Genomic DNA, 22,077 nt, shown 5'->3' with positions numbered 1-22,077 from the left:
AAGCCTCCACAGAGATGTACAAACATTTCAAAGAGAGACTTTTGTTCCCTCTGGCATGTGGAACAATTACCCAATTATCTAAGTAGAATGATAGGTGTCTATGACAGATTGTAGACTGGAGACATTTTAGAAATAATAATAATAACTTGCATCTTTAGTGCACTTTCCCGTTTACAAAGCGAGTCCACTTCTATTAATTCTGTTGATGCTCAGAGCTGGTCAGCAAGGGAAATCAGGCAGTCTATTACCTCCATTTTAAGGTGGGCATCTGTTACCTAGAGCTCATCTGCGCCACTGTCTATGTGTCTATCCAAATGCTGCCCAAGGCCCAAGGCGATGCCAAGGAAATGGAAAGAACCTCTCCTTGCAGTCCTTTTTACGTCGTCGTAAAACTCAAGGAAGCCTTACCAGGGGGGCACTGGGAGATTCCAACCATCCTCTGGGTTTTGGGGTGTTTTTTTTTAAATCAAATACCTGTGGGTGTTATTGGCTGGATTGTGACTGGAGGCAGCCAGAAAAAGGGAACAGTAGGCATTAAAAATGACAAAGCACTTTCATTTGTGAGAGCCATTCAAGGAAGGTGGAAACGAACATATTTTTCTGAGAGAAAGCAATTTCACAAGCCCTGCCTGTGTACAGATGAGCAGGACAGTGAAGAGGCACAGGATGGCCTCCAACATTCCTGGGGAAACAGGGATGATTGATGTTTTCTCATTATGTAGGCTGGGAGGGAGTTTTATGCAAAATTCAAAGAAGGAAAGAAAACCCCAGCTCTTGCCCTTCTTCCTTTCGCAGGGGCCTTCCTTGAACTGGAGATGGCCAGACGTGGCAATAGAGCAGACCCAGGATTACGCAGAGGTGATGGGATCATTTCTGAGGGTAGTTAGATGAGCCAGACATAGCCAGGCCTGGTTGCTGGAGAGGATAATGTTTCCTCCGGGGAAGAACACGAGGTAATAAATGGCTTTTGCAGCAATTAAACGCGAGAGCGAAAGGTGAGCCTCCGACTCCACGGTGCCATCTCTTTTTTAAGAACAACAGCAACGCAAATGACCACGAGGCACCGATTGCAAAGAACCGTCCCCCTCACCTGGACATAGGCGGCTGTTTTCTCTCTTGGTGAACTTTTCACCGCACCTCCTTATGGGTTTCGCAGAGCCGATGTTCCGTGGGAGCTCAGAGAGTCCTTTTCCATCTTGCATTTGCTAAAATGCACTCAGCATCCCATTATTATAGATTATGCAAGATTGTAACATGGTTGAGATGAAAAAGTAGCCCTTGATGCTTCTGAGAGAAGGAATTCAGACTGACCCCTTGGAGACCAAGCTACTGACTCTTTGTTTTTCCACAGATCTACTTGCCTGAGGGAACAGGTCAGCTATTCCTTCCTTTTAATTCCTGTCTTGTGGGAGTTGTGAAAACATGAAGCAAGGAGAGAATATCCCTGCAAACGCGCGTCACATACCCACAGCTCTCCACATAAAGCAAGCTCAAGCACACGCGCACGCACACTCACACATCACACATCACACACGCACACATGCATGCGTTAGAGTCAAGGTTTTAGAACTTTACTTAGGGCAGCTTGCTTATGGGGAAAGGGGCTCCAGAATTGGAGTTCAGGAAGGCAGGGACTCACCTCTACTCTGATTAGCTATGTGGCCTCCCAGAAAGCGTTTCACCTCTCTGGGCCTTTGTTTCCTCATTTGAAAAAAAAATGAAGCTTTGGATTTGATGACTTTTGTGATTCCTCACAGACTCAACGTTCTCAGATTTAGTGAATCCGTTTCTAAATGCAAGCCTCATTCAGGAAGGCTCATGAGGGGTGTGTGTGTGTGTGTGATGCATCCCAGCTGTGCACAGCAGATAATACAAGGACTGTGTTTTGTTGCCTCCCAAGCTCACTCTCCCGTGGACGTGCTCTCTGCTGTCCACCCCTCCCCCTGGCTTCTGTGCACTTTTCATGGCCCCGTTATATCCAGACAGCTACATCTTCTGAAAATCATAATTAGAGTGAGGCTGGCATGACACATCTCTCAAGCCCCAAACACCAGTGCAAACCAGCACTCGATTCCTGTTGGGAGGCAGTCGAGGTAACCACGGCCCACTCGAGCGTGCAGGGAGATTGGCTGTATGCTCCACTGCACCGGAGCATGTCAATACTCCTGAATAAACTAATCAACCCATTTGCACCTTCGTGAAAACGCACCTTGGAGTCAATGAAATAGGCGTGGTAGTGACAATACCAACATAGAGTAGGGGAAAAGAAGGAAGAGGGTTACAAAGAACAAACTCGCTGTTTTTCCAAAAGGAAAGGAGGTGCTGTGTGTCCAGCGACTTGGGGTGAGGTTAGAGAGATGGCCCATACATCCCAGAGATGGAGATCCCTCTGCCTTCTTGCCCCTCGCCATGTCCCCACCTTGATGTCTACACCAGTGCCCCAGAAGGAAGAAATTTCCCAAGTCCCCCTGCTCTTTTGCAGCTACTGTTGAGTAGAAACAAGATGGTCTCACCTTTCTGAGGACTCATTCTACCCAAAGCTGAATATTCAAATTCCAAGCCTTACCTTTGACTTCTTTCCCAGGGCTGCTTAAGACCTGCTACTAGTAACCATCTGTCTTGTGATGGCAAAGGACCAATGCTGGTTCAAGTTTAGAATGTTACTAGAGTTCCTGGTTCATGGGACTGTGCCACTGTGTGCTGTAAATTATGGGCCCTGTGGGCCAGCTCCTGGAGGAATGAGGTCCTATACGTGAGTGCAGGTGGCATCTGGAGATCCCACTTCACCCCTCTGATGAGGGTGAGTCCTATGTCCTCCTAAAGCAGGCAGGGGTCAGTGCTGTGCTCATAAGCTGGCTTTCAATTTTACCAAAAAAAAATTTACCAAAAGAAGCCTCAGTTTGGAGCATTTACTGATTTCTATAGTATAAATGATTCCACTGTCACTCTCACAACAATGGCCAGAGTTGACAACTGGCTTGTGAGATTCCTGAAAATTTAACCACCAGCTCCTATGAGCCACAGGCCAGCCCCACCATCCTGCTGAAAGAGATTCCCATGATGCTAATTAGAATTTCCAACAGTGGTCCAGTGGTCTTCTTCCTTCCCCTAGAAGTCTGATGGGTTGTTTATCCCAGGCATTAGTAGAGAAATGCTAAATGTGTGCTCAGCCGATGCTTCTTTTTCCTGGACTCCTTTTCTTCTTTCTCTGTTTCCATTCGCTAAAAGGACAAATATAGGTCCATTACTTTATTTTTAAAATTTATTTCTTTTCAAGAGAGGCAGGTGGAGAGAGAGAGAGAGAATCTTAAGCAGGCTCCACGCCCAGCACAGAGCCCAATGTGGGGCTTGATCCTACCACCCTGAGATCATGACCTGAGCCAAAAGCAAGAGTTAGGTACTTAACTGACTGAGCCACCCAGTTACCTATAGGCCCATGACTTTATAGTCATTTATTTGCTGAAGACTCCCTAAATTATCTCCCCTGAACCCCAAATTTTTCCATGCAACCTCCACCTCAAACTTGGCACTTTTACAACAGGCCTCTGGATGTCCTCCCCCCAAAACCTTCCTTACAAGTCTTGCCTCATTCAGTAGATGGTACCACTGCTTGCCTGCTTAGGATAAGAACTCTCCTTCATCCTCCACATCCAATCTGTCAGCCAGACCTGCTGATTTTATCTCTTAAACGCATCCTGAGTCCAGCCCTTCCTCCATCCCCACTGCCGACATGCTGGCCCACACCAGCACCATTGCTCACTGTACCACTACACCTAGATCTCCACTGTTCTTCATTCTGTTGTTGACTCCTGCAATCTGATCATAGCCAAAGTCATCATCAATCTCCAACCAAATGGTACCTTTTTCACTCTCTATCTACACTTACCCACACACGTCTTCCCAGTGTGTAAAGCTCCATGGGCTTTGTATCACATTTAGAATTGCCTCCAGACTCCTTATTCTTACTCTCCATCCTCACCCAGTATTGTTACCCTAATCACTACACGCCTGCGCCATTATTTTCCTCTTCCATTCCTCACACACAAATTATTTTCTACCTTTGCATTCAGTTTTCCATCTTCCTGAGCCGCCACGTCTTTGCCTGGCTGACTCTACTTAGCATGGGGGTCTCGTTGTAAACATCACTTCTTCAGAGAGACCTTCCCTGACTACCTTCTGTATGTAGTATCTGGTTAGAATGTAAGCCCCACGAGGGCATAGACCAGTATCAGGCACACAAAGCAAAGGCTATCCGGCCAAGAGGCCCAATGATAGAGCAGCCAAAGAACAGCAAAGTGAATTTCTTGCTCACAAGTGGGCTGTTCAGGTTCCTCCTTTCATGTGCTTCTGCTTCCTTCCAGGGATCATTGCCATCTGCAGGATCAAAGCTGGGTCCTCACAGATGCCTCCCAGTTGGAAAGGGATCAAGTAGGAGGCAGCATACCCAGTGTCTCAAGGTCCAGGCACAGACATGGCTCATACTCCCTCCACCCTCCTGCCACCAGCAAGACTCTTCCACGTGGTGGCTCCTACCTATATTTGAAGCAGGGAAATGGACCCTGTCCTGTGCCTGGAAGGGTACCTGGGCACTTAAAATGTATCAGATGAATGAACAACAATAAAAACAAAGAATCTCCAGTCCAGCAGATAAACATGTCAATTTTCCTTGGTTTGGAAGCTATCAGTGCTGCAAAAGGAGGGTATAAAGGCAAAATACAGCTTTCTCTGGTTGATCCTAAGGGGCACACTTGCACCACAGAAGGCACTCATAAATAAACCAACTTTCAGTCATCATGGGCTGGACACGTTTTCCATCCTCACCTCCCCATAAGCCTATCACCATCACAGAACCTAGAAAGGAAGGGAGTAACGTGTCCACTGGGAGGCCAACAGAGAATACTGTGTCTTTCCCATTTTCAAGCCTCCTACCTTCTTCTGAGACCCCCCAGCCCCTTCTCCCCAACTTCAGCAGAACACTGCATCCCTCCAAGGCCCTGTCCTATTTACTTCAGGTAGGGTGATGATTATAAAAGAACAAAGGAGAAAAACAGGAATCTGATAGTAAGCCGTTGTTTTCTTCAAAACCTTGTCAAAAGCTTACCTCTACCTAACACGTACATGTGAGCACATTTAACTGAGTCTCGTGGGACAGCTGCTGTATACAGGAAGAAATCTGAAGATGCCTTATATGTATGCTCTTAAGGCGGGAAACCGGGGTTTATTAGTGGGATGTCTGCAGTGAGTTTTGCACATTGGACCCTTATTCTGCAGTCAAGTCCAGTCTGTAGTCCTTTTTATTATTTTTTAAAAGATTTTTATGTATTTGGTAGAGAGGGAGAGAGAGGGAATGCACAAACAGGGGGTGCAGGAGAGGGAGAAGCAGGCTCCCTGGATGTGAGGCTGGATCCTAGGACTCTGGGATCATGACCTGAGCCAAAGGCAGACGCTTAACCGACTGAGCCACCTATGTGCCCCTCTATAGGGCCTTTTCAAGTATTAATCACAATCATTTATGAAAGAAAAACAATTGGTATCCTTAAATAGCAGTGTAGGGCTTTAATAACTTCACAAAAAATAATCCATTTGGTGATAGTTATAAGACCATCAACAGTGACGATTCTGGGAATGAGGCAGTAAGCAATTCAGAATTTCTTAAAGAAAATCTCAGATAGCACAGTGTAGGGTTTCTCAGCCTTGATCCTATTTGCCCTTGGGCACAGGGGGTTCTTTGCGGTGGGGGCTGTCCCCTGCATTGTAGGATGTTTTGCTGTATCCTTGGCCCCCAACCACTAGATGCCAGTAGGTATGACAAGTAAAAATGTCTCCAGATAATGTCAATGCCCGTTAGAGGTAAAATTACCATCATTGAGAACCACTGCTTGAGTGAGGAAGCACATGGTCTTTGAGATCAGATCTGGGTTCAAGTCCTAACTCCACACACTGTTAGCTTCAAAACTCTAGGAATATTTCTTTATCTTTCTGGGCCTTGGTTTCCTGATCTGTCAAGTAGTTTTATAAGAGGATGGTATGAGATAATGAACATAAAAGATGGCTGAGGTCAGTGCTTGGCACATAGAAGTAACCTTCTGGAAATGTTATCTAAAGGGTATGCAGTTTCATTTGCTCTGGGACCATGTATACATTTCAGTTAGTATAAAATCTAGAAGGTTATTTATAATGCCAGTTGTGAGGATTTCTTTTTTTTTCTTTTAAAGATTCTATTTATTTATTCATGAGTGACAGAGAGAGGGAGGCAGAGACACAGGCAGAGGGAGAAGCAGGCTCCATGCAGGGAGCCCAATATGGGACTCGATCCCGGGTCTCCAGGATCACACCTCGGGCTGCAGGTGGTGCCAAACCGCTGCACCACCAGGGCTGCCCCAGTTGTGAGGATTTCAACAGGTTTTGTGTATCTTTGTAAGCAGATCTGTTATGTCTCTCTGTGTACTTATTTGAAATATTAATCAGGACATTAGTAGAGTTGGCAGCAAAGAGACAGAAAGGGCTAAAGAGTTCTTGTTCTTAGTGAACAATTCAGTATTTTCTAGCTCTTTCCTTTGCAACAGCTCTCTGGCCCACTGGATATTGTGGTGACTCCCAAGAGAATATGTTTTCCTGAAGGTATCATTGTCCTTTTCCCAGAAAGCAGGTCCCGACTTTTAGTTTATTCATTGCAGTTGGAGCTAGGATGTAGCCTAAAGTGTCAGAGGGAAGATTCACGTGAGAATAGAGGTGTATTGCCAGTAGGAAGTAGAGTTTGTCCTTTAAGTAGATTTAAAAGTTGTGAATGGCTCCAATTACATTAGGTATGGGTTCATTTCTGCTTCAAATTCAATATCGAAACTTTGGTAACAAAGGAACTGGCATGTGAACAGCTGGCCAGATTAGTAGCACTGAATGTTAAGTTTGTATGAAGGAAGGGAGAGGGCCAGGAATGGCAGTGTCTGGATGATGCAATACTGTAACAACTGTGGGGTGACCAGTAAGGCCCAATCATCAGACTGTGGGAACTGACAAGAACTACTGACAGATGACATGCTGATTTCATCAAGGAAATCTTAAGCTTAAATTGGGGGGATAGAAGGAAAAAATATGAAGCAAATTACATTTTAAGAAATTATATAAGGTAGAAGATTTTGAAAAGATATTAAAACAATTCCAAAAGTTTTCTGATACTTTAAAGGAAAAAAAAAACAAGAATAATAATCAGGAATAGTCTTTATGCCCCAGTTTTCTGTATCTCAGCATACTTTAGGTTAACTAAGAAACAAAGCAAACTTGAAAGTTTAGTGCAGGTATGAAGACACTCTGTGCAACCTAAAAATTAAACAGTAAGGCATGGACTCCTTGAACCAGTGGCTTGAAATGTGATAGAGAATGTGTGCCATGGGTAAACAGAAAGAGATGGAAATAATATCCTTGTGGGAAGTGATATCCCTACAGGAAAGAAATGGAAGTGATGTCTTATTACTCTACTTTGGCCCACCCAGTCAGACAGATCACCTGGCTCATGCTTTCTTATCCATAACTCTGAACTTCATGTATGGAAAATGTACCTTTCCACATATGCTGTGTATCTCCTGTTAAAAATACACTTCCTGGGTCTCCTGAATGGCTAAGTCAGTGGAGCATGCAACCCTTGATCTTGGGGTTGTTGAGCCCCAGGTTGGGTATAGAGATTACTTTTAAAAATATTTTTAAAAAGATATGCTTCATGAAACGTTCTTGAACTTTGTTCAGCATTTCATCTACTAAAGGGTTAAGACAAAAGAGTAACTGCCAATTCTGGACTTAATTCTAATAAATCTAGAGCAACTGGTAGTGAAATCGATTGGTGAGATATATTTCAATGAGAGTTTTAATTTTTTAAATTTAATCTTAATTTTATCAGTTACTCATACACATAGTTTTAGGATATACACTCTTCCTTGAAAGTCACCCACCAGTGCCTCCTGTCCAGAGATGAACTCTTTCAATTATTTTAACTGACATTCTAAGGAATTTATCTCCACATCTCTAAGTACAGTTTTTTGAAATTTCTATTTCTAAATTTTTACTTCTAGGCTTTATCTATTGACTCTGGATAATGAGACCCAGCTCTCTTTTAAACCCCCCTTCAAAAAACCACATAAAACTCCCATCATCCCAATATTGTAGTATGATATTCATTAGATTCATATTCAGCCTGGCTGAGTCATGTAGTATACTATAATTACTCATTTTTCCCCTATATAACTCTATTTTCAGAGGGGTTTTTCTTGCTTTTCTTAGTTTTCTATGTAGTAATCACAGACATAGCAATAAACTCTTCCCCATTTGTGTACATCTGCTCTCAATATATTCAAATATATTGGGTGTTTTGTTGATTTCATCTTATAAAAGTCCTCTTAGAGCTTTCTGACCTGTTCCCATTAAGACTGGTGGTATCTAAATTTGAAATCCAGTCTTTGCCTCAGAATATCCCTTCCCATCATCCGGGCACTTTTTCCTCCTCTCTGATATGTTGGAGTCTGTTTCCTGCTGTTCCATTTTGCTTAATCCCTACTCAAAAGTAGCTTCTGTTATTGGTTCTATTTTGCAGGTGAGTAAACCAAGGCATGAGGAACATAAATAAAAATTTCCCAAAGGCATATGATCTAGGCACAAATGGCACAACCGGGCCTCAAATCCAGAATCCATCTGACACCAAACCTGTGCCCTTTACTACTCACTGAAGAGTCACGGCAAACGTCTGGCAGTCTTGAGGTGGCCAGGTGGTGGAAGTGGGGGGCACCCACAGGTGGTGAAGGGCCTTGTGTGGGCTGTGCTTCCCATATTCAGGGCATTCTGTTGCAACATTCCTATTTCAAAGCACTTTTACAGTCCCTGACTCACTGTCCCTAATGGCAGCTTCTTATTTCTGGGATTAGTGGGTAAAAAAAAAAAATAGCTTCTGGGCATGTGACACTATTCTCAGGCCTTTAATGTCAGAAATAATGATCGTGTTAAATTGGAGCTCATTACCACAGAATGAGACCTCATTGAGCCCTCTTTTTGGGGGGTTGTTTAATGATCCCCCTCCCCCCCCCTTTTTTTTTGCCTCCTCCTCAGTAGCTCTGACATGGTACACCAGGGGGGATGTGGGTGTTTTGGAGTGGCAAATTTTTAAATAATAAAAAAGATCTCCTTTCATCGATGTAAGGAAAAGGGTTCATCCTCCATTGTTCTCACCAAACGCTGGCTGTTCTTTTGTTATGGTCTCAGGGAAATTTCCTGAGCCCCTTAAGCCACTAATACCAGTTGTATCCCCAGCAGCCACAACACGTGCTTAAAGCATTATATTCAGCACAGCCTTTCCCATAATGAATCTGACAATCCCGTTTTTATGATTTGTTGAGTGGTTAATTCAAAATACACCATTCTGTAGGACTAGCTTTCTGGAGGCCTCTAGCCACTGGCACAGAGGCATGGTCTGACATTCTCAGAGGGCACCACAGGGCCTGATTAGACCATGGCGTCACCCTGTGCCTGGTACTCCAGAAAAGTGAACAGCCATCTCTGCTTGCTGCCCTCTGAAAGCGCCTCTGCTGACCTATCAGGAAAGTGCTGATGGAAGTAAATGCCTTGCTTAGAGACCCCAAGTTGACACAGACTTCTAAGTGTAAAAAGGACAGTGGCATACAGGAGCAATGACAGAGGGGGCAGGGAGCTTATTCCACACCATACAAGGAACAATACTGGGACTGGGGCATTCAATCTGGGGGAAGCAAAATAGAAAGATAAGGCTTGTCCATTGTCTCCAAATCTTGATGTGTTTGTTATCTTATAAAGGGGATTGTCCCCCTTTTCCTGACTGGCCCCAAAGGGCAGAATGGGAATCAAGGGGTAGAAATGATAAGAAGTTAGATTTTCACTCTAGATTTAAAAAAAAAAAGAAAGAAAGAAAGAAAGAAAGAAAGAAAGAAAGAAAGAAAGAGCATTTTCCAAAGGCTGTTGAGAGAGAGAGAGAGAGAGAGAGCACTTTCCAAAGGCTGTTGGGAGACTTTGCAGGCTTCCCTGTGAGCAACTGTGTGCTGCCATGGATTGGAAGTGTCCAGAGAGAGGGGGCGCCCACAGATATTCCAGAGGAGAATCACACACTAGGCTTTAGATGGAACTAATTGTCTCAAATACATCTTGTAATTATGGGGCTGAGTCTAAGAGGTGGAGGTTTATGAATTATTTTTAAATGAGAGAAAGACCTTTTGGCAATTAGAGAAAAGAAAAAGATTTTCCAGATAGTGTTCTACTTTAGAGGTCATTAGTAAACTTTTTCTAAAGGGTCAGAGAGTAAATATTTTAGGCTTTGTGGACCTTATAATCTCTCTCGTGACTGCTCAACCCTGTTAGAGTGCAAAAGACAACACACAATAGGTGTGTCTGCATTCCAATAAAACTTTATTGACAAAACAGGCAGGGTGGGATTTGGCCTGTCACCCCTGCTTTTAAGGATACTTAGCAGTTCCAAAAATAAAAAGGCTTGGCTAATGCCATGAGTGTGCTTGTGAGTGTCACACTCATGTTCACTACAGACATGTGCATCTGTGCTCCGGGGAATGCCTATTTGTTTAAACGTGGCTTCGGGAATAAGGAGTGGCGAGAGAGAGAACAACACCTGCACACGGAGAGATAAAGCCTCCAAGGTGTGCTGGTCATGCTCTGCACAGACCAGTTCGCTGTCGCAGTGATGTAAAGGCTCCAGCCCCAGGGGTACCCCAAGGGGAATTGTACTCAGTGTCTGAAATTCCTACTACTCCGCTCTCTTTGCTTTTGGCATCTGCCTTGTGAAGGAAAAAGCCCGACTAAACGTAACTTTGTCCTGCAGGAGGGAAAAACAAGGTTACCCAGATGGGCTGGTTGTCACACAGGCCTTGAAAGGGCACACTCAGGCCAGGCTGTGGCTCCTGACACAGTGAGGCACCGCAAGGAGGGCCTCGACTCCTGGAAGGGAGGCAGCCAGGAAGCCAGTAGAGGGAAGGGGAGGAGGGGGCAGAGATTTGCACTGCCTGCTTGGCACCTTTGCTTAGGGATTACCTTGCCTCTGTGCCTCCAACCCTCTGGCCATTCATCTGGGACAGTCCTGGGGTCATTTTATTTTATTTTTTAAAAAGATGTTTATTTATTCATGAGAGAGAGAGAGAGAGGCAGAGACACAGGCAGAGGGGGAAGCAGGCTCCATGCGGGGAGCTGGCTAAAACCCCGGGATCACAACTGGAGCCAAGGCCAGACGTTCACCACCCTCACCCAGGTGCCCCAATCTTGGGGTCATTTTAAACAAGATATTTCTAAGCAGCTGTTGAGCATCTGCAGAGACGTCTCCGAGTCCTTGATCTGGCATGATTCCAGGCGGAGGTGTTTAAAATCCTGCAAATTCCAAGTGTCCTGGAGTCAACCTAACTTTCCTGGCGGGCTGTTTCTCCCCAGTCGCCGCCCTTCACTGTTCTCTGACCACTTTCGACGCCAACCGCCCCTTTCTTACCGCACGAACCCTCCTGCTCTGCACGCGGGCCATCCACGGCCCAGGTGGCCGCGGTAGCCCCGCCCCCCGCCCCGCCCAGGTGCGCGCGCACAGCTCCTCAGGCTCCCAGAAGCCCCTGCGCCTGCACCGCCATTTGCCGCCGCTTCGCTTGCGGCGGCGGCCACGTCGTCGCGTCTGAAGGGAGGGCGAGCGCCGCCGGCCCCCCCGTCCTGGCGAGGTACGCTGTGTGGCACTGATTTTTTATTTTTTTAATTTAATTTTTATTTTATTTTTTTGTCCAACACAGAAGCTCTTGGGGGGAAAAGGAAGGATGGAAAATTGTCGAAAATAGGAAAATTGTGCAAGGGCTTCATAGAAATTAACTGCATCCAAAAATCCTGAAAATCATCGTTAATTCTTCCCACAGACCCGGGAAATGAAGACTATGAACGGTTTCTGATTCTCCGAGGTAATAGGTCACCCTGAAGTCTTCAACGTTACTCCTCTTTTCTTGTCAGAAGCCTAAGGTCTGATTTTTCTCTCAAGCAGAATATTATTTATTAGAGGTTTTTTTGTTTTGTTTTCCCCAAAATGTCAGACTCTACCACCATGGAGTTGTGGGATTTGTGAAGCAACTTGAAATGTGAGATTTCCGGAAAGGGAAATGGCGAGGATTTGCTTGCCGAGCACCAGTGCCCTGGAAACCGCGTTTCGTGTTAACGGGGCTCGAGGACCTCGTCATTCGCTCACGTAATGACGTAACAATAGGTTATTAGTACAGCGAGGACGCGGGCCTCCCACAGTCCCCACCGTCGGACGGCAGGGAACACCAGGGATGTGCTGACGCCCGCGGGTCACTCTGTTTTGTCAGTTGAACAGGAATCCTGGGATGACCGTTCTTGGACTGAAAGAACTGCTTCTGCTTCCCGTTGCCCCTGAGCCCTTTATTCAAGCTACTGGAACAACGGATTCTGAGCGCATTCTTAGTTTCTGTGAAGGACAGCGTCTACAGACTTGCTGGTTCATGTCTCTTTGACCAAATAGAAAACGCCTGTGGGGTAGGAGGCTCTCGGCTTGTCCCACCAATCCTAAGATCATCCATCAGAATTCGGTGATGTTAATGCCTTCTAAGAAGTATATATTTTAAGACCCGAGTATTACCCAATGGCCACTCCAGTCTCTGGAATTCCTCTTCTGGCTTCTACGCATAGGGCCGGTGGTTTGATTCTCAAGGTCATTACCTGAGGACTCTGCAGCCGGTAAGTGGCCATTTTCCAGACACAGTCCTAGGAACAACTCTATTGCTGGGACTGAAATTCCAACATTGAGTTATTAATGTTAAGTTAAGGAATTGTTCCCGGGACGCTGGGGTGGCTCCACAGTTGAGTGTCTGCCTTCAACCCAGGGCGTGATCCTGGAGACCCAGGATCGAGTCCCACATCAGGCTACCTGGATGGAGCCCGCGTCTCCCTCTGCCTGTGTCTCTGCCTCTGTGTGTGTGTGTCTCTCATGAATAAATTAATAAAATCTTTAAGAAAAAAAGAAAAGGAATTGTTCCCTGTGAAGAACTAAAACAATATTATGACTGTAATATGATTTTTGCAATATAGTAATAGTATTACAACTAACCACTATATGTGTTATTTCATCTCACTATGATAACCCCGCAAGGTAAATATCTTAAAAATAAGGAAACTGGGATTCAGAGAGTTTAAACTTATCCATACTCACACAATAAGTGGTGGACCTGCGATTCAAATCTAGATCTTCCTGAGAACTGGTGTACTTGATTCCTGTGGGTAGTTTAATAAGACCCTTTCCAATTTGTCTGCTAGGAGAGAGAGAAAGAGAGGCAGGGAGGAGGGAGAGAAGACACATATTGGTTAATTTAAGATGCTAATGAAAGATGCTATGAGAACCTGGAATAGTACTAAAGAAAATACTAACTGGTGTAGTTTTGCCTGGTGTGACCTGCCCTTTGATGGTTCTTTGCGCAGTTAACTTGAGGCAGTATTCATGAGCCCTTTGGCCAGGATCTCTCTTCTGGAAACTGAGAGAATGTTGTGACATGAACTGATTGCAGTTGGAGAGATTGGAGCTCCCAGGGTCAGTAATAGCAACTTTGGTGATGGTCAAGCAACGGGTGCCCCAACTCTGAGATGGGTAACTGTTTCCTACATGCTCTTGTGCCGATGTGCCAAATGTGTTGGAGTCTTAGAAGAGTGTATATGGGAGGAGTGCACATGGACCAAATGTTCAACCACAGTCGAATGGAAAGTTTTGGTAGCTTTTCCCATTAGGACATTTTTTTTTTCAATTGCAAGACTCAGATACCCCAACTCCAAATAGCAGAAGCAGAAGAGGATGCATAATCTTACATAACCGAAAAACTTAGGATTAGGTCCATTTGGACAGCTGGGTCAGTGGTAAAATTTGATTAGGGACTGAAACTAGGTCACCAGCTTTCTTCTCTCCCTCTAACTTGGAGCTATCTCCTCCATACTGGTTCCTTTTCCTTTAGGGTCATGAGATGGCTACAGATGTTCTGGGTGAGAGAGAACAAATTTTTCACAGAAGTCCCCACGAAAGTCACATGGGTCCCGTAATCATCCCTCCACCAATCTTGGTGGTCTAGGGGAAGCGCAGTATGCTGTTTGGTTTAGGCCCTGATCAGATGCTGTCTCCCTGGAGTTAGCCCTGCCTGAGCCCTGTGAGCCGCAGTGGAAGAAGAGACATCTCTAAATAGCTCCCATTGGGAAAGGAGTGAATGGATGTGGAGGGTCAAAAAGCAGAATCTGTCCAACTTTTTGGCTGTTCCCAGACATGTGGATGAACTAAGTAGAGTGTTCTAGTGCCTTCTTTTGGTGAGTGCTCCTAGGCTTGTATCAAAAAGTGAAGCCAGAGAAGCAAGGATGCCCAAGACTTCTTTTGATTGTAACTTACTCAAGTTATGTGAAGCTGTAGGACCACATTCGTGCTTTGTATCTGGTTGATACTTGAGGTTTATTAGTTCATCATACCTTTATTTTATTTTGGAAAAGAATGTCCTAGAACCTTGCTGCTCAAAATGTGACTCACAGACTATCTGCATCAGTGTCACCAGGAAGCTTTTTAGAAAACCAGGAGCTGTGACCCCCCCACCTCAGACCTGCTGAATCTAGACTGTGGCCTGGGGCATGGGGCAGCACATTTTTCTGTAAAGGGCCAAATGGTAAATATTTCAGTTTCACAGGCCTTATCACTTCTCTTGTGATGACTCAAGTGTCTTGCTGATGGAGCTCAAAAGCAGCCCATGGAAGATATATAAATAAATTGTTGTGGCTATGTTACAATAAATCTTTATTAAAAAAACAAACAAACAAACCACCAGACTGTAGAACAGATTTGGCCCTTGGGCTGTTATTTGCTAATCCCTGGCCTAGAGGATAAGATATCATGGCAAGATTTAAAGTCACCTGGTCTTACCTCCACTTTGGATTTTTACATACCCAGATGGATTATTAGAACACAAGTAAAAACAGTCTTCTCATGCATTTGTTTCTTCTTCAAATAGCAGATATTCAGTGTGTTGAATATCTGCTATTTGGGAGGCATTTTGGCGATACAAAAATGAGCAAAGGGATCCAGAATTTCCTGAGGGCCTACAATGTGGTAGTACCCTCCAGAAGGCACACACTCTTCTCATGTGTGCATGTGCACAGTGCAAGGCACTGCCGTCAAAGACCAGCATGTTTGGCGAATAGGGCCCTTTGTGCTCGTCTCCCTGGGGAACCAGACACAGGCTCAGTCATGGAGAAGAGAACATCTGCAGCTTGCCCAGATGCAGCTGTGAGGTGCAGATTTGCAGAGAACTAACAGTGTCCCCCCTCCTCGCCCTCCAGTGCCTTCAGATCCACTTTCCTTTGCCTGCTCCACCAGGGATTGCAGACAACAGAGAGACCTCCACAAAGATAAGCTGCATCCAGCTCTATGGCAGGCTGCAGGGTCCCTCTGTGGACATGCTATTCTCTTGCCTTTGCAGCAAATGTCAGCTCTGCTGCCTCTCCCTAGCAGCTCACGTCTGTGTGTGTTCTTTCATTTTTCTCTAGAGATCCCTCCTGTCCAGGACGTTTTTTATTTTACATTTGAAAAGGCAGAGTCTCTGCACAGAGCCGAGTTCCCAGCTCTAGGCCCAGCGCTGCCAGAGCAGCCTCAGATGTTTGCCTCTGGCTCCCTACACCCTTGCAGGGGGAGGGGGAACCTTCCTTTGTGCCATTACTCGAGCTGCTGGTCCTGCTGCGAGGTGGGTAGAACCCACTTCCTAGCTGAGGAGAAGCAAGTTGTTACTTCTCTCTGACCACTTACTTACCAGTAGAAAACTCTTGGCTTCATACATGGAAAAAACCGACTCCCAACCAGGTGCCTGGGTCCTCACTCCTCAAGAGCAGAGAAGAAATTATTCAATGCAGTCTTCCCCAACCAGGGGCTGCAGGCACCTGCCCATCCCCTTTCCTGTGTTTGTCAGTGTTCCCCCTTCCTTCTTAGTGTCATCCACTTCTTCACATGCCTGGCCTCATTAGAGCAAGAAGTCACTCATTCCTCAAGATTGCAGTGGGTCTCCTTGCTTCCCCATCACGTCCCCATAACCAGAGCCAAGAAGAACAATCAAACTGAACCATGTGGGCCAGAACAGCAGGATTATCTCAGGATCCACCCTGGCCAGAGCAGGTTCTTGGGTTCAGACAACCAGTAGCCCACATTTGCTTAAGTGAAAAAATTAAAAAAGAGTCATACCATATTGTGAACCTTGCCTTCTCTCAGAGAAAAGATCAAGAAGTCAGGCCAGGAGCCCTTGGCCAAGAAGCCATAGGGAGCATGGCATAGATGTTTTCATCAAAACCAGCCCATGTTTATTGAACATCTATTAAGTCCTCTCTGGGGAGTCTGCAAAAACATCCTGCCTGGCTTCCCTGGTTCTGTGATTGCCCCCTGCCCCCAACAATCCATTCTCCACACAGCAGCCTGAGTGGTCTTTTTAAAACATAAATCATTATCGCTCCCCTGCTCAAAACCGCCAAAGGCTTCCAATTGCACTTAAACCAAAATCCATACCCTTTGCTTATTTTTCTATTAGGCTGTTGCTCTTTTTCTTGCCAGTTGGTAACAGCTCTTTGAGGATTAGAAATAGTCATCTGTGGTGCAAATATTCTTCTCAAATCTATTGTTTTGTCTTTAGACTCTTTATGGCATCTTTTGTTGTATAAAAATTTTACATTTTTATATAGTCAAACATATCCAACTTTTCTTTTATGGCTTCTGGTTTCTTGACTTGATTAAGATGGATGCCTTTCTTAACATAATCGTACTTCTAGTCTACCTGGATTTTTCTTCTAAAAGGTTTTTGTGGTTTATATTTTACATTCGAGGCTTCACACCATTGGAATTTATATTTGTATTTGGTTAGAGATGAGGAGAGCTGGGGGAAGGGGGGAGGATGCTAATTTTATCTTCTTCTAGACCAGAAATTGACAAACTATGGTCCACAGGCCAGTGCTTATGTTTGTAAATAAAGTTTTATTGTAACACAGTCATGGGCATCCATTTACATGTTGTCTTTGCTGTTACTACACTATAATGGTAGAGCTGTGTAGCTGTATCGAAGACCATAAGGCTCACAAAACCTAAAATATTTATTGTCTCTTTAAAGAAAAAGCTTGACTACTACTGCTCTAGATGGTTATCCATTTTTGCCAGCACAATTTGTTAAATAAAACCACCTCTGTCCTCTGAAATGAAATGGTCTTTGTCATATATGAAATTCTAATGTGTCCTAGGATCTTTTCCTGGACTTTTCCTTTCTGTTCCACTGAACTCTTTGTCTGTCTCTCTGCCAATACCATTTAGATTTGATTACTGTGATGTTATATCTGGCAAAGTGTATCCTTCATTACAATTATTTTTCTTTTTTCTTTTTTTTTTTTTTTTTACTGTTCTCCTGTGATTACCTTTTCATTAGAATTTAAGATATTTTTATCTATTTCCAAAAAAAAAACTTTTTTATGATTCTAATCAGCTCGCATTAAATATATATGTATGCACATATCACTTGTATACATACAGATATACATACATGAAAGAACTTATAGTTTTCCTATCTAAGAAAATACTTTTCTATCTTTTCAGTTCTTGCTTGGGATCTTTTCAACAATTTTATCTATATAGATCTGCATTAGTCAAGGTCTGGTCATAGGCAGAAACCACACCAGTTATTGAACATGGAAAAGATATATAAAGACTTATTAACTAGTGATAGGTGATTAACTTTCTAAAAGAGGTAAAAGAGGACTCTAAGGAATATACGAATAGCAAATGCAGGAAGCAGCTATTATTTGTAGGGCTGAAAGAAAACACTAAAGGGTGGAACAAAGAACTTGGAAGAGGAACCCTCCCCTCAAACCCAAGGCTGAAATTCAGACATCACTGGAGAAGGTGTAGCTCCCACAGGAGAATAGGGCCGAGTTCAAATTATCTTATGTTAAATTTGTCCCTTTGGGGCAGCCCCGGTGGCGCAGCGGTTTGGTGCCGCCTGCAGCCCAGGGCGTGATCCTGGAGACCCTGGATCGAGTCCCATGTCGGGCTCTCTGCATGGAGCCTGCTTCTCCCTCTGCCTGTGTCTCTGCCTCTCTCTCTCTCTCTCTCTCTCTCTCTCTCTCTCTGTCTCTATGAATAAATAAATAAAATCTTAAAAAAAAAATTGTCCCTTTGTATGTTTATAGTGTTTTTTTTTTAAATTCTATTGTAATTTTTCCTATTCTCACTTCTAGGTACACATTGCTAGTAGAGAGTGAAGTTATTGATTTTTTGTGTATTTATCTTTACTATCTTTACTCAATTGTCTCATTTATTTGACAAGTGTTTGATTGGAGTCTCTTGGGTTGTCTAAGTATTCAAACATATCAGTACAAAAGAGATAGTGTTATCTATTTTTCTGAATATTCATACCAATGATTTCATTTTCTTACCTCAGTGCATTTACTAGTTTATTAATATTAACTTTAGCAATTTATCTCTTCTTCCAAGTTTTTAAAAATACTTACTTCCCTCTGTCCTTACTTAATTTTGTCTCCTAGATATGTCCAATTCTAGGACTATGTATGAATATCACACCTCATTTCAATTAAAATCTTCTTGTAAAAAAAATCTTCTTGTATGTTTACACTTGATCTTAGCCAAAAGGCCGAGAAGCGATCTTCTTGTATGTTTAATAGATTTTTTCTTTATATATTTAGTTATGTTGTATGGTGCATACAGGTTTATGGATATTATATGCCCTTTATAAACTGTGCTTTTTAACATTATACTGTTAAATTCTGTTCTGTACCTTCACCTTTAAATTCCACCTTTTCTGAAATTCATATTGCTATTTTTGCTTTCTTGCTTTTTTTTTTTTTATCCCCCTGGTTACTCTTTATATTTTCCATTTCAATTCTTCTTTCTCAGTTTCTCATTGTAAAGCCAAAAGATACAGCTGTCACTCTGGAGTTTCTCTAGAAGTTTGCACAGTAACTATGTTTCTGGACTCTAATACTTCTGGTTGCTGTTTCCAGTGAGTGTTGATAGCACTTGATGCTACCTTTATTCAAAAGTAAGCATTTCATATTTACTCTGTTATTTCCATACCTATTCACCCCTAAAAGAGGGGATAGTGCACTTGAGCTGGGCATAAAAGGAGATAAGAAATGAGCACGTGAAAAGAAGGGATTAATAAGACGGGAACAATGAGAGGAAAAGCATGAAGGGGAAAAATATATCACAATGGGAAAGAATGCAGAGCAGACCAAATTGGTCAAGGATGAAAGTTTGTGTGAGAAGAAGAGTTATGGTAGAAGGTAATGCTGGATTATTTTGGTGCTGATCACGCTTAGTGTAAAGACTTTGAATCTCATCCTGTAAATAGCAAGAAGCATTTGAAAGTATTGGAGCAGAGGTAGTAGGTACACCATAGCTGCTTATAATTATTGATTTCACAATGGTTATACTGGGTGCATTGGAGTGGTGTGAGAAAGAAAGCAATTTGGTAACTGGTACAATAACATTTCACAAAAGAAAAACTTTAAAGGATCAATAATCATTTGGGAATAACAAATAGCTTCACAAATTATTAAGTAAATGCACATTAAAACAACTATGTGGTAGCTTTCTTCACCCTCAAAATCATTTTAAAGTATAATAATCAATGTTATCAGAGAAAGTGACCTTGACTCTTTCATTTGCTGCAATTGGGCATAGAAAACATTTTAGGGAAGAATTTGGAAATTTGGACCCAGATTTCCTAAAATAACAAAAGTACTTTGACCTATTTTTTTTTGTCTGAAGACTAATCATAAAGAAATCACAATCATAAGTAAACAAGTCTGTGTTTAACATTTTAGATACAAAAATCTCCATTGCAGGACTGTTTTTAATAGCAAAAAAAAAAAAAGCCACTGAAATATTAGGAGTGAGGTGTGATGTTGAATAAATGGTAGTACAATTATGGTATATTCATGCAGGCAATATTCTTTAGCTATTAAAGATGGTGGCTTGGAGGCCTGGGTGGCTCAGCGGTTGAGCATCTGCCTTTGGCTCAGGACATGATCCCAGAGTTCTGGGATGGAGTCTCACATTGGGCTCCCCAAAGGGATCCTGCTTCTCCCTCTGCCTACATCTCTGCCCCTCTCTCTCTCTCTGTGTGTCTCTCATGAATGAATAAATAATCTTTTAAAAAAAATAAATAAAGATGGTGACTATCAATAGTGAAATATGGTCATAAGTCAATGTGTTTATCCTTTCCTTTTGGTGTCCAGAACCACCTGTGTCATAAAGCAAGCTTCTAAGTCTGCAGGGATCTATCTCTGGGTTTGTTGTTCTGTTTCATTGGTCTCTTGCTGTGACACCACACTGTCTTAATCACTATAGCTTTATAAGTCTTGAACCTAGTAGGTCTAATTCCCCTGACTCTGGATGCTATGTGAACAATAGATTTGGGTGGAGGGACAAAGGGTGAACAAGTGAGACACCGTTGTAGTAGTTGAAGGTTGAGGTAGCAGGGGAAAAGTTTTTGAAAAAAAAAAAAAAAAAAAGAAGTTACTCTAGTGCTCTACCAAGCCCAGGGTAATATAGGGCAATAATAAGAACTTCTTACCCCCATCCATCAGCAGCTCAATAAAATAAAACTCAATAAAATAAAGCTCAATAAAAACAACTCCTCTCTTCTCAAACCAGTTTTAAAATTATGAAGGAGGAGAAATCAGTTGCTAGGCAGAGTGTTGAATTTAAGGCTCTTTGTCCCCTAACTCACCCACCATGTCTTCCATTTATGGACTGAGATACAGAGGAGGTACATACACCTCCCCCAACTACCACATCCCATTGATCTTTCAACTACAGTTTCCAGAAAGTGTGGATCGTCTCGTCTAGTTGCTGCCATTATAAACACTGTGAATTAGGACTTCAACATTGACTTGAGCCAATGGTGAAAGAAGTGTAACATTGTTACTCACACAACAAACATTAAGAAATCCCAAATGGTTTTGCTTTTTTAGAAGAGCTAATAAATGATGTCAAGGGGTTTCCTTCCTTCCATGAATTAAAGTTGAGCAAGTAGGTGGTGAAAGCCTTGCTGACATGGCTGAAAAATTCTATCGAAGAGCTGATTAAAGGTCTGGGAGAGAAAATGGTCCAAGACCATTTTCTAAAATAATTTTTCAGGAGTTTTCTACAGTACTAAAGAATTACAAGTTAGTAATGACCTTCTTAAATTTGAACTGTTCTAGGATTTAAAACTGTAACTTCAATGATTATGATCCAGAACAGCATGGAAAACTTGTTGGTTCTATACTAAATGTGTGTGTGTGTGTGTGTGTGTGTGTGTGTGTGTGTGTAGGACATGTATATAATGTAAAGTAAGAGGTAGGTATTATTATCTTTAAAAAGAAACCAAATGAAGTATCAAACATAACTTTTTAAAAAGTTCCCTATAATGAGAAGAAGGGAACACAATGAAGAGGGCCATGATAAATGTCAGGAGTTAAGCTTGTTGGACTATACCTTGTTTTGTACATTTGGCCTTGAAACTGTGTGAAGATTTACATAATTATAAAACAGAAGCAAAATTTTAGAAGTCATTCTTAAAATCAGGATGAAATAAATAGGCCCAACTATGTGTTCAATGGGTGGTATGACCACAGAGATGGACTTGTCTCAATGAACTTAAAACATAGTAATTGGACGTGTGTCATTAAGGATAAAAAGAACTGCAAAAAAATATTAAAGTGTTTCCAGTAATGACATTAGGGATAGTTATAGTGTCATTGTTATTCTGGGACCATTGGGTATATAGAGTGGGAAAAAGCAAATAATTATTTAGGTTAGCATCACAGAAAACTAAGTTTTCAGCATGGGTAAAAGGAAATAGAGCAAAAGGATCCAAAAATTAAATTGAAACCTTATAATTCTGAACTTGAATAGAAAGTATCACTATTAACTACTTATACCATATTTTATCTTAAATATATGTGTGCCTCATAGTTTATATAATTTACATATTAGGTTGTGTATGTGTGTTTCCTTAAACAGTGATG

At 42.7% G+C, this 22,077-nt stretch overlaps 1 protein-coding gene and 1 pseudogene across 18 annotated transcripts in view; one reads left to right on the top strand and one right to left on the bottom strand.

Moving 5' to 3' along the window:
- Nucleotides 1-11,617: 11,617 nt before the first annotated feature.
- The window catches only part of ZFHX3 (zinc finger homeobox 3), a 525,132-nt gene continuing 514,672 nt past the window's right edge, over nucleotides 11,618-22,077 (top strand). For 16 of the 18 annotated variants that reach the window (XM_049110739.1, XM_049110734.1, XM_049110735.1 and 13 more), the window contains exon 1: nucleotides 11,628-12,735. The gene's annotated coding sequence lies outside the window, so the exon portion shown is untranslated. Of the gene's footprint in view, nucleotides 12,736-22,077 lie in introns of all 18 variants that reach the window. The other 2 variants (XM_049110732.1, XR_007410986.1) reach the window with 2 other exon arrangements.
- Nucleotides 18,567-18,704, bottom strand: LOC112647674 (U2 spliceosomal RNA; annotated as a pseudogene).

The sequence above is a fragment of the Canis lupus genome, chromosome 5 (assembly GCF_003254725.2).
Source record: "Canis lupus dingo isolate Sandy chromosome 5, ASM325472v2, whole genome shotgun sequence".
Lineage (NCBI taxonomy): Eukaryota > Metazoa > Chordata > Mammalia > Carnivora > Canidae > Canis > Canis lupus.
This window is presented reverse-complemented; position numbering and strand designations above follow the sequence as displayed.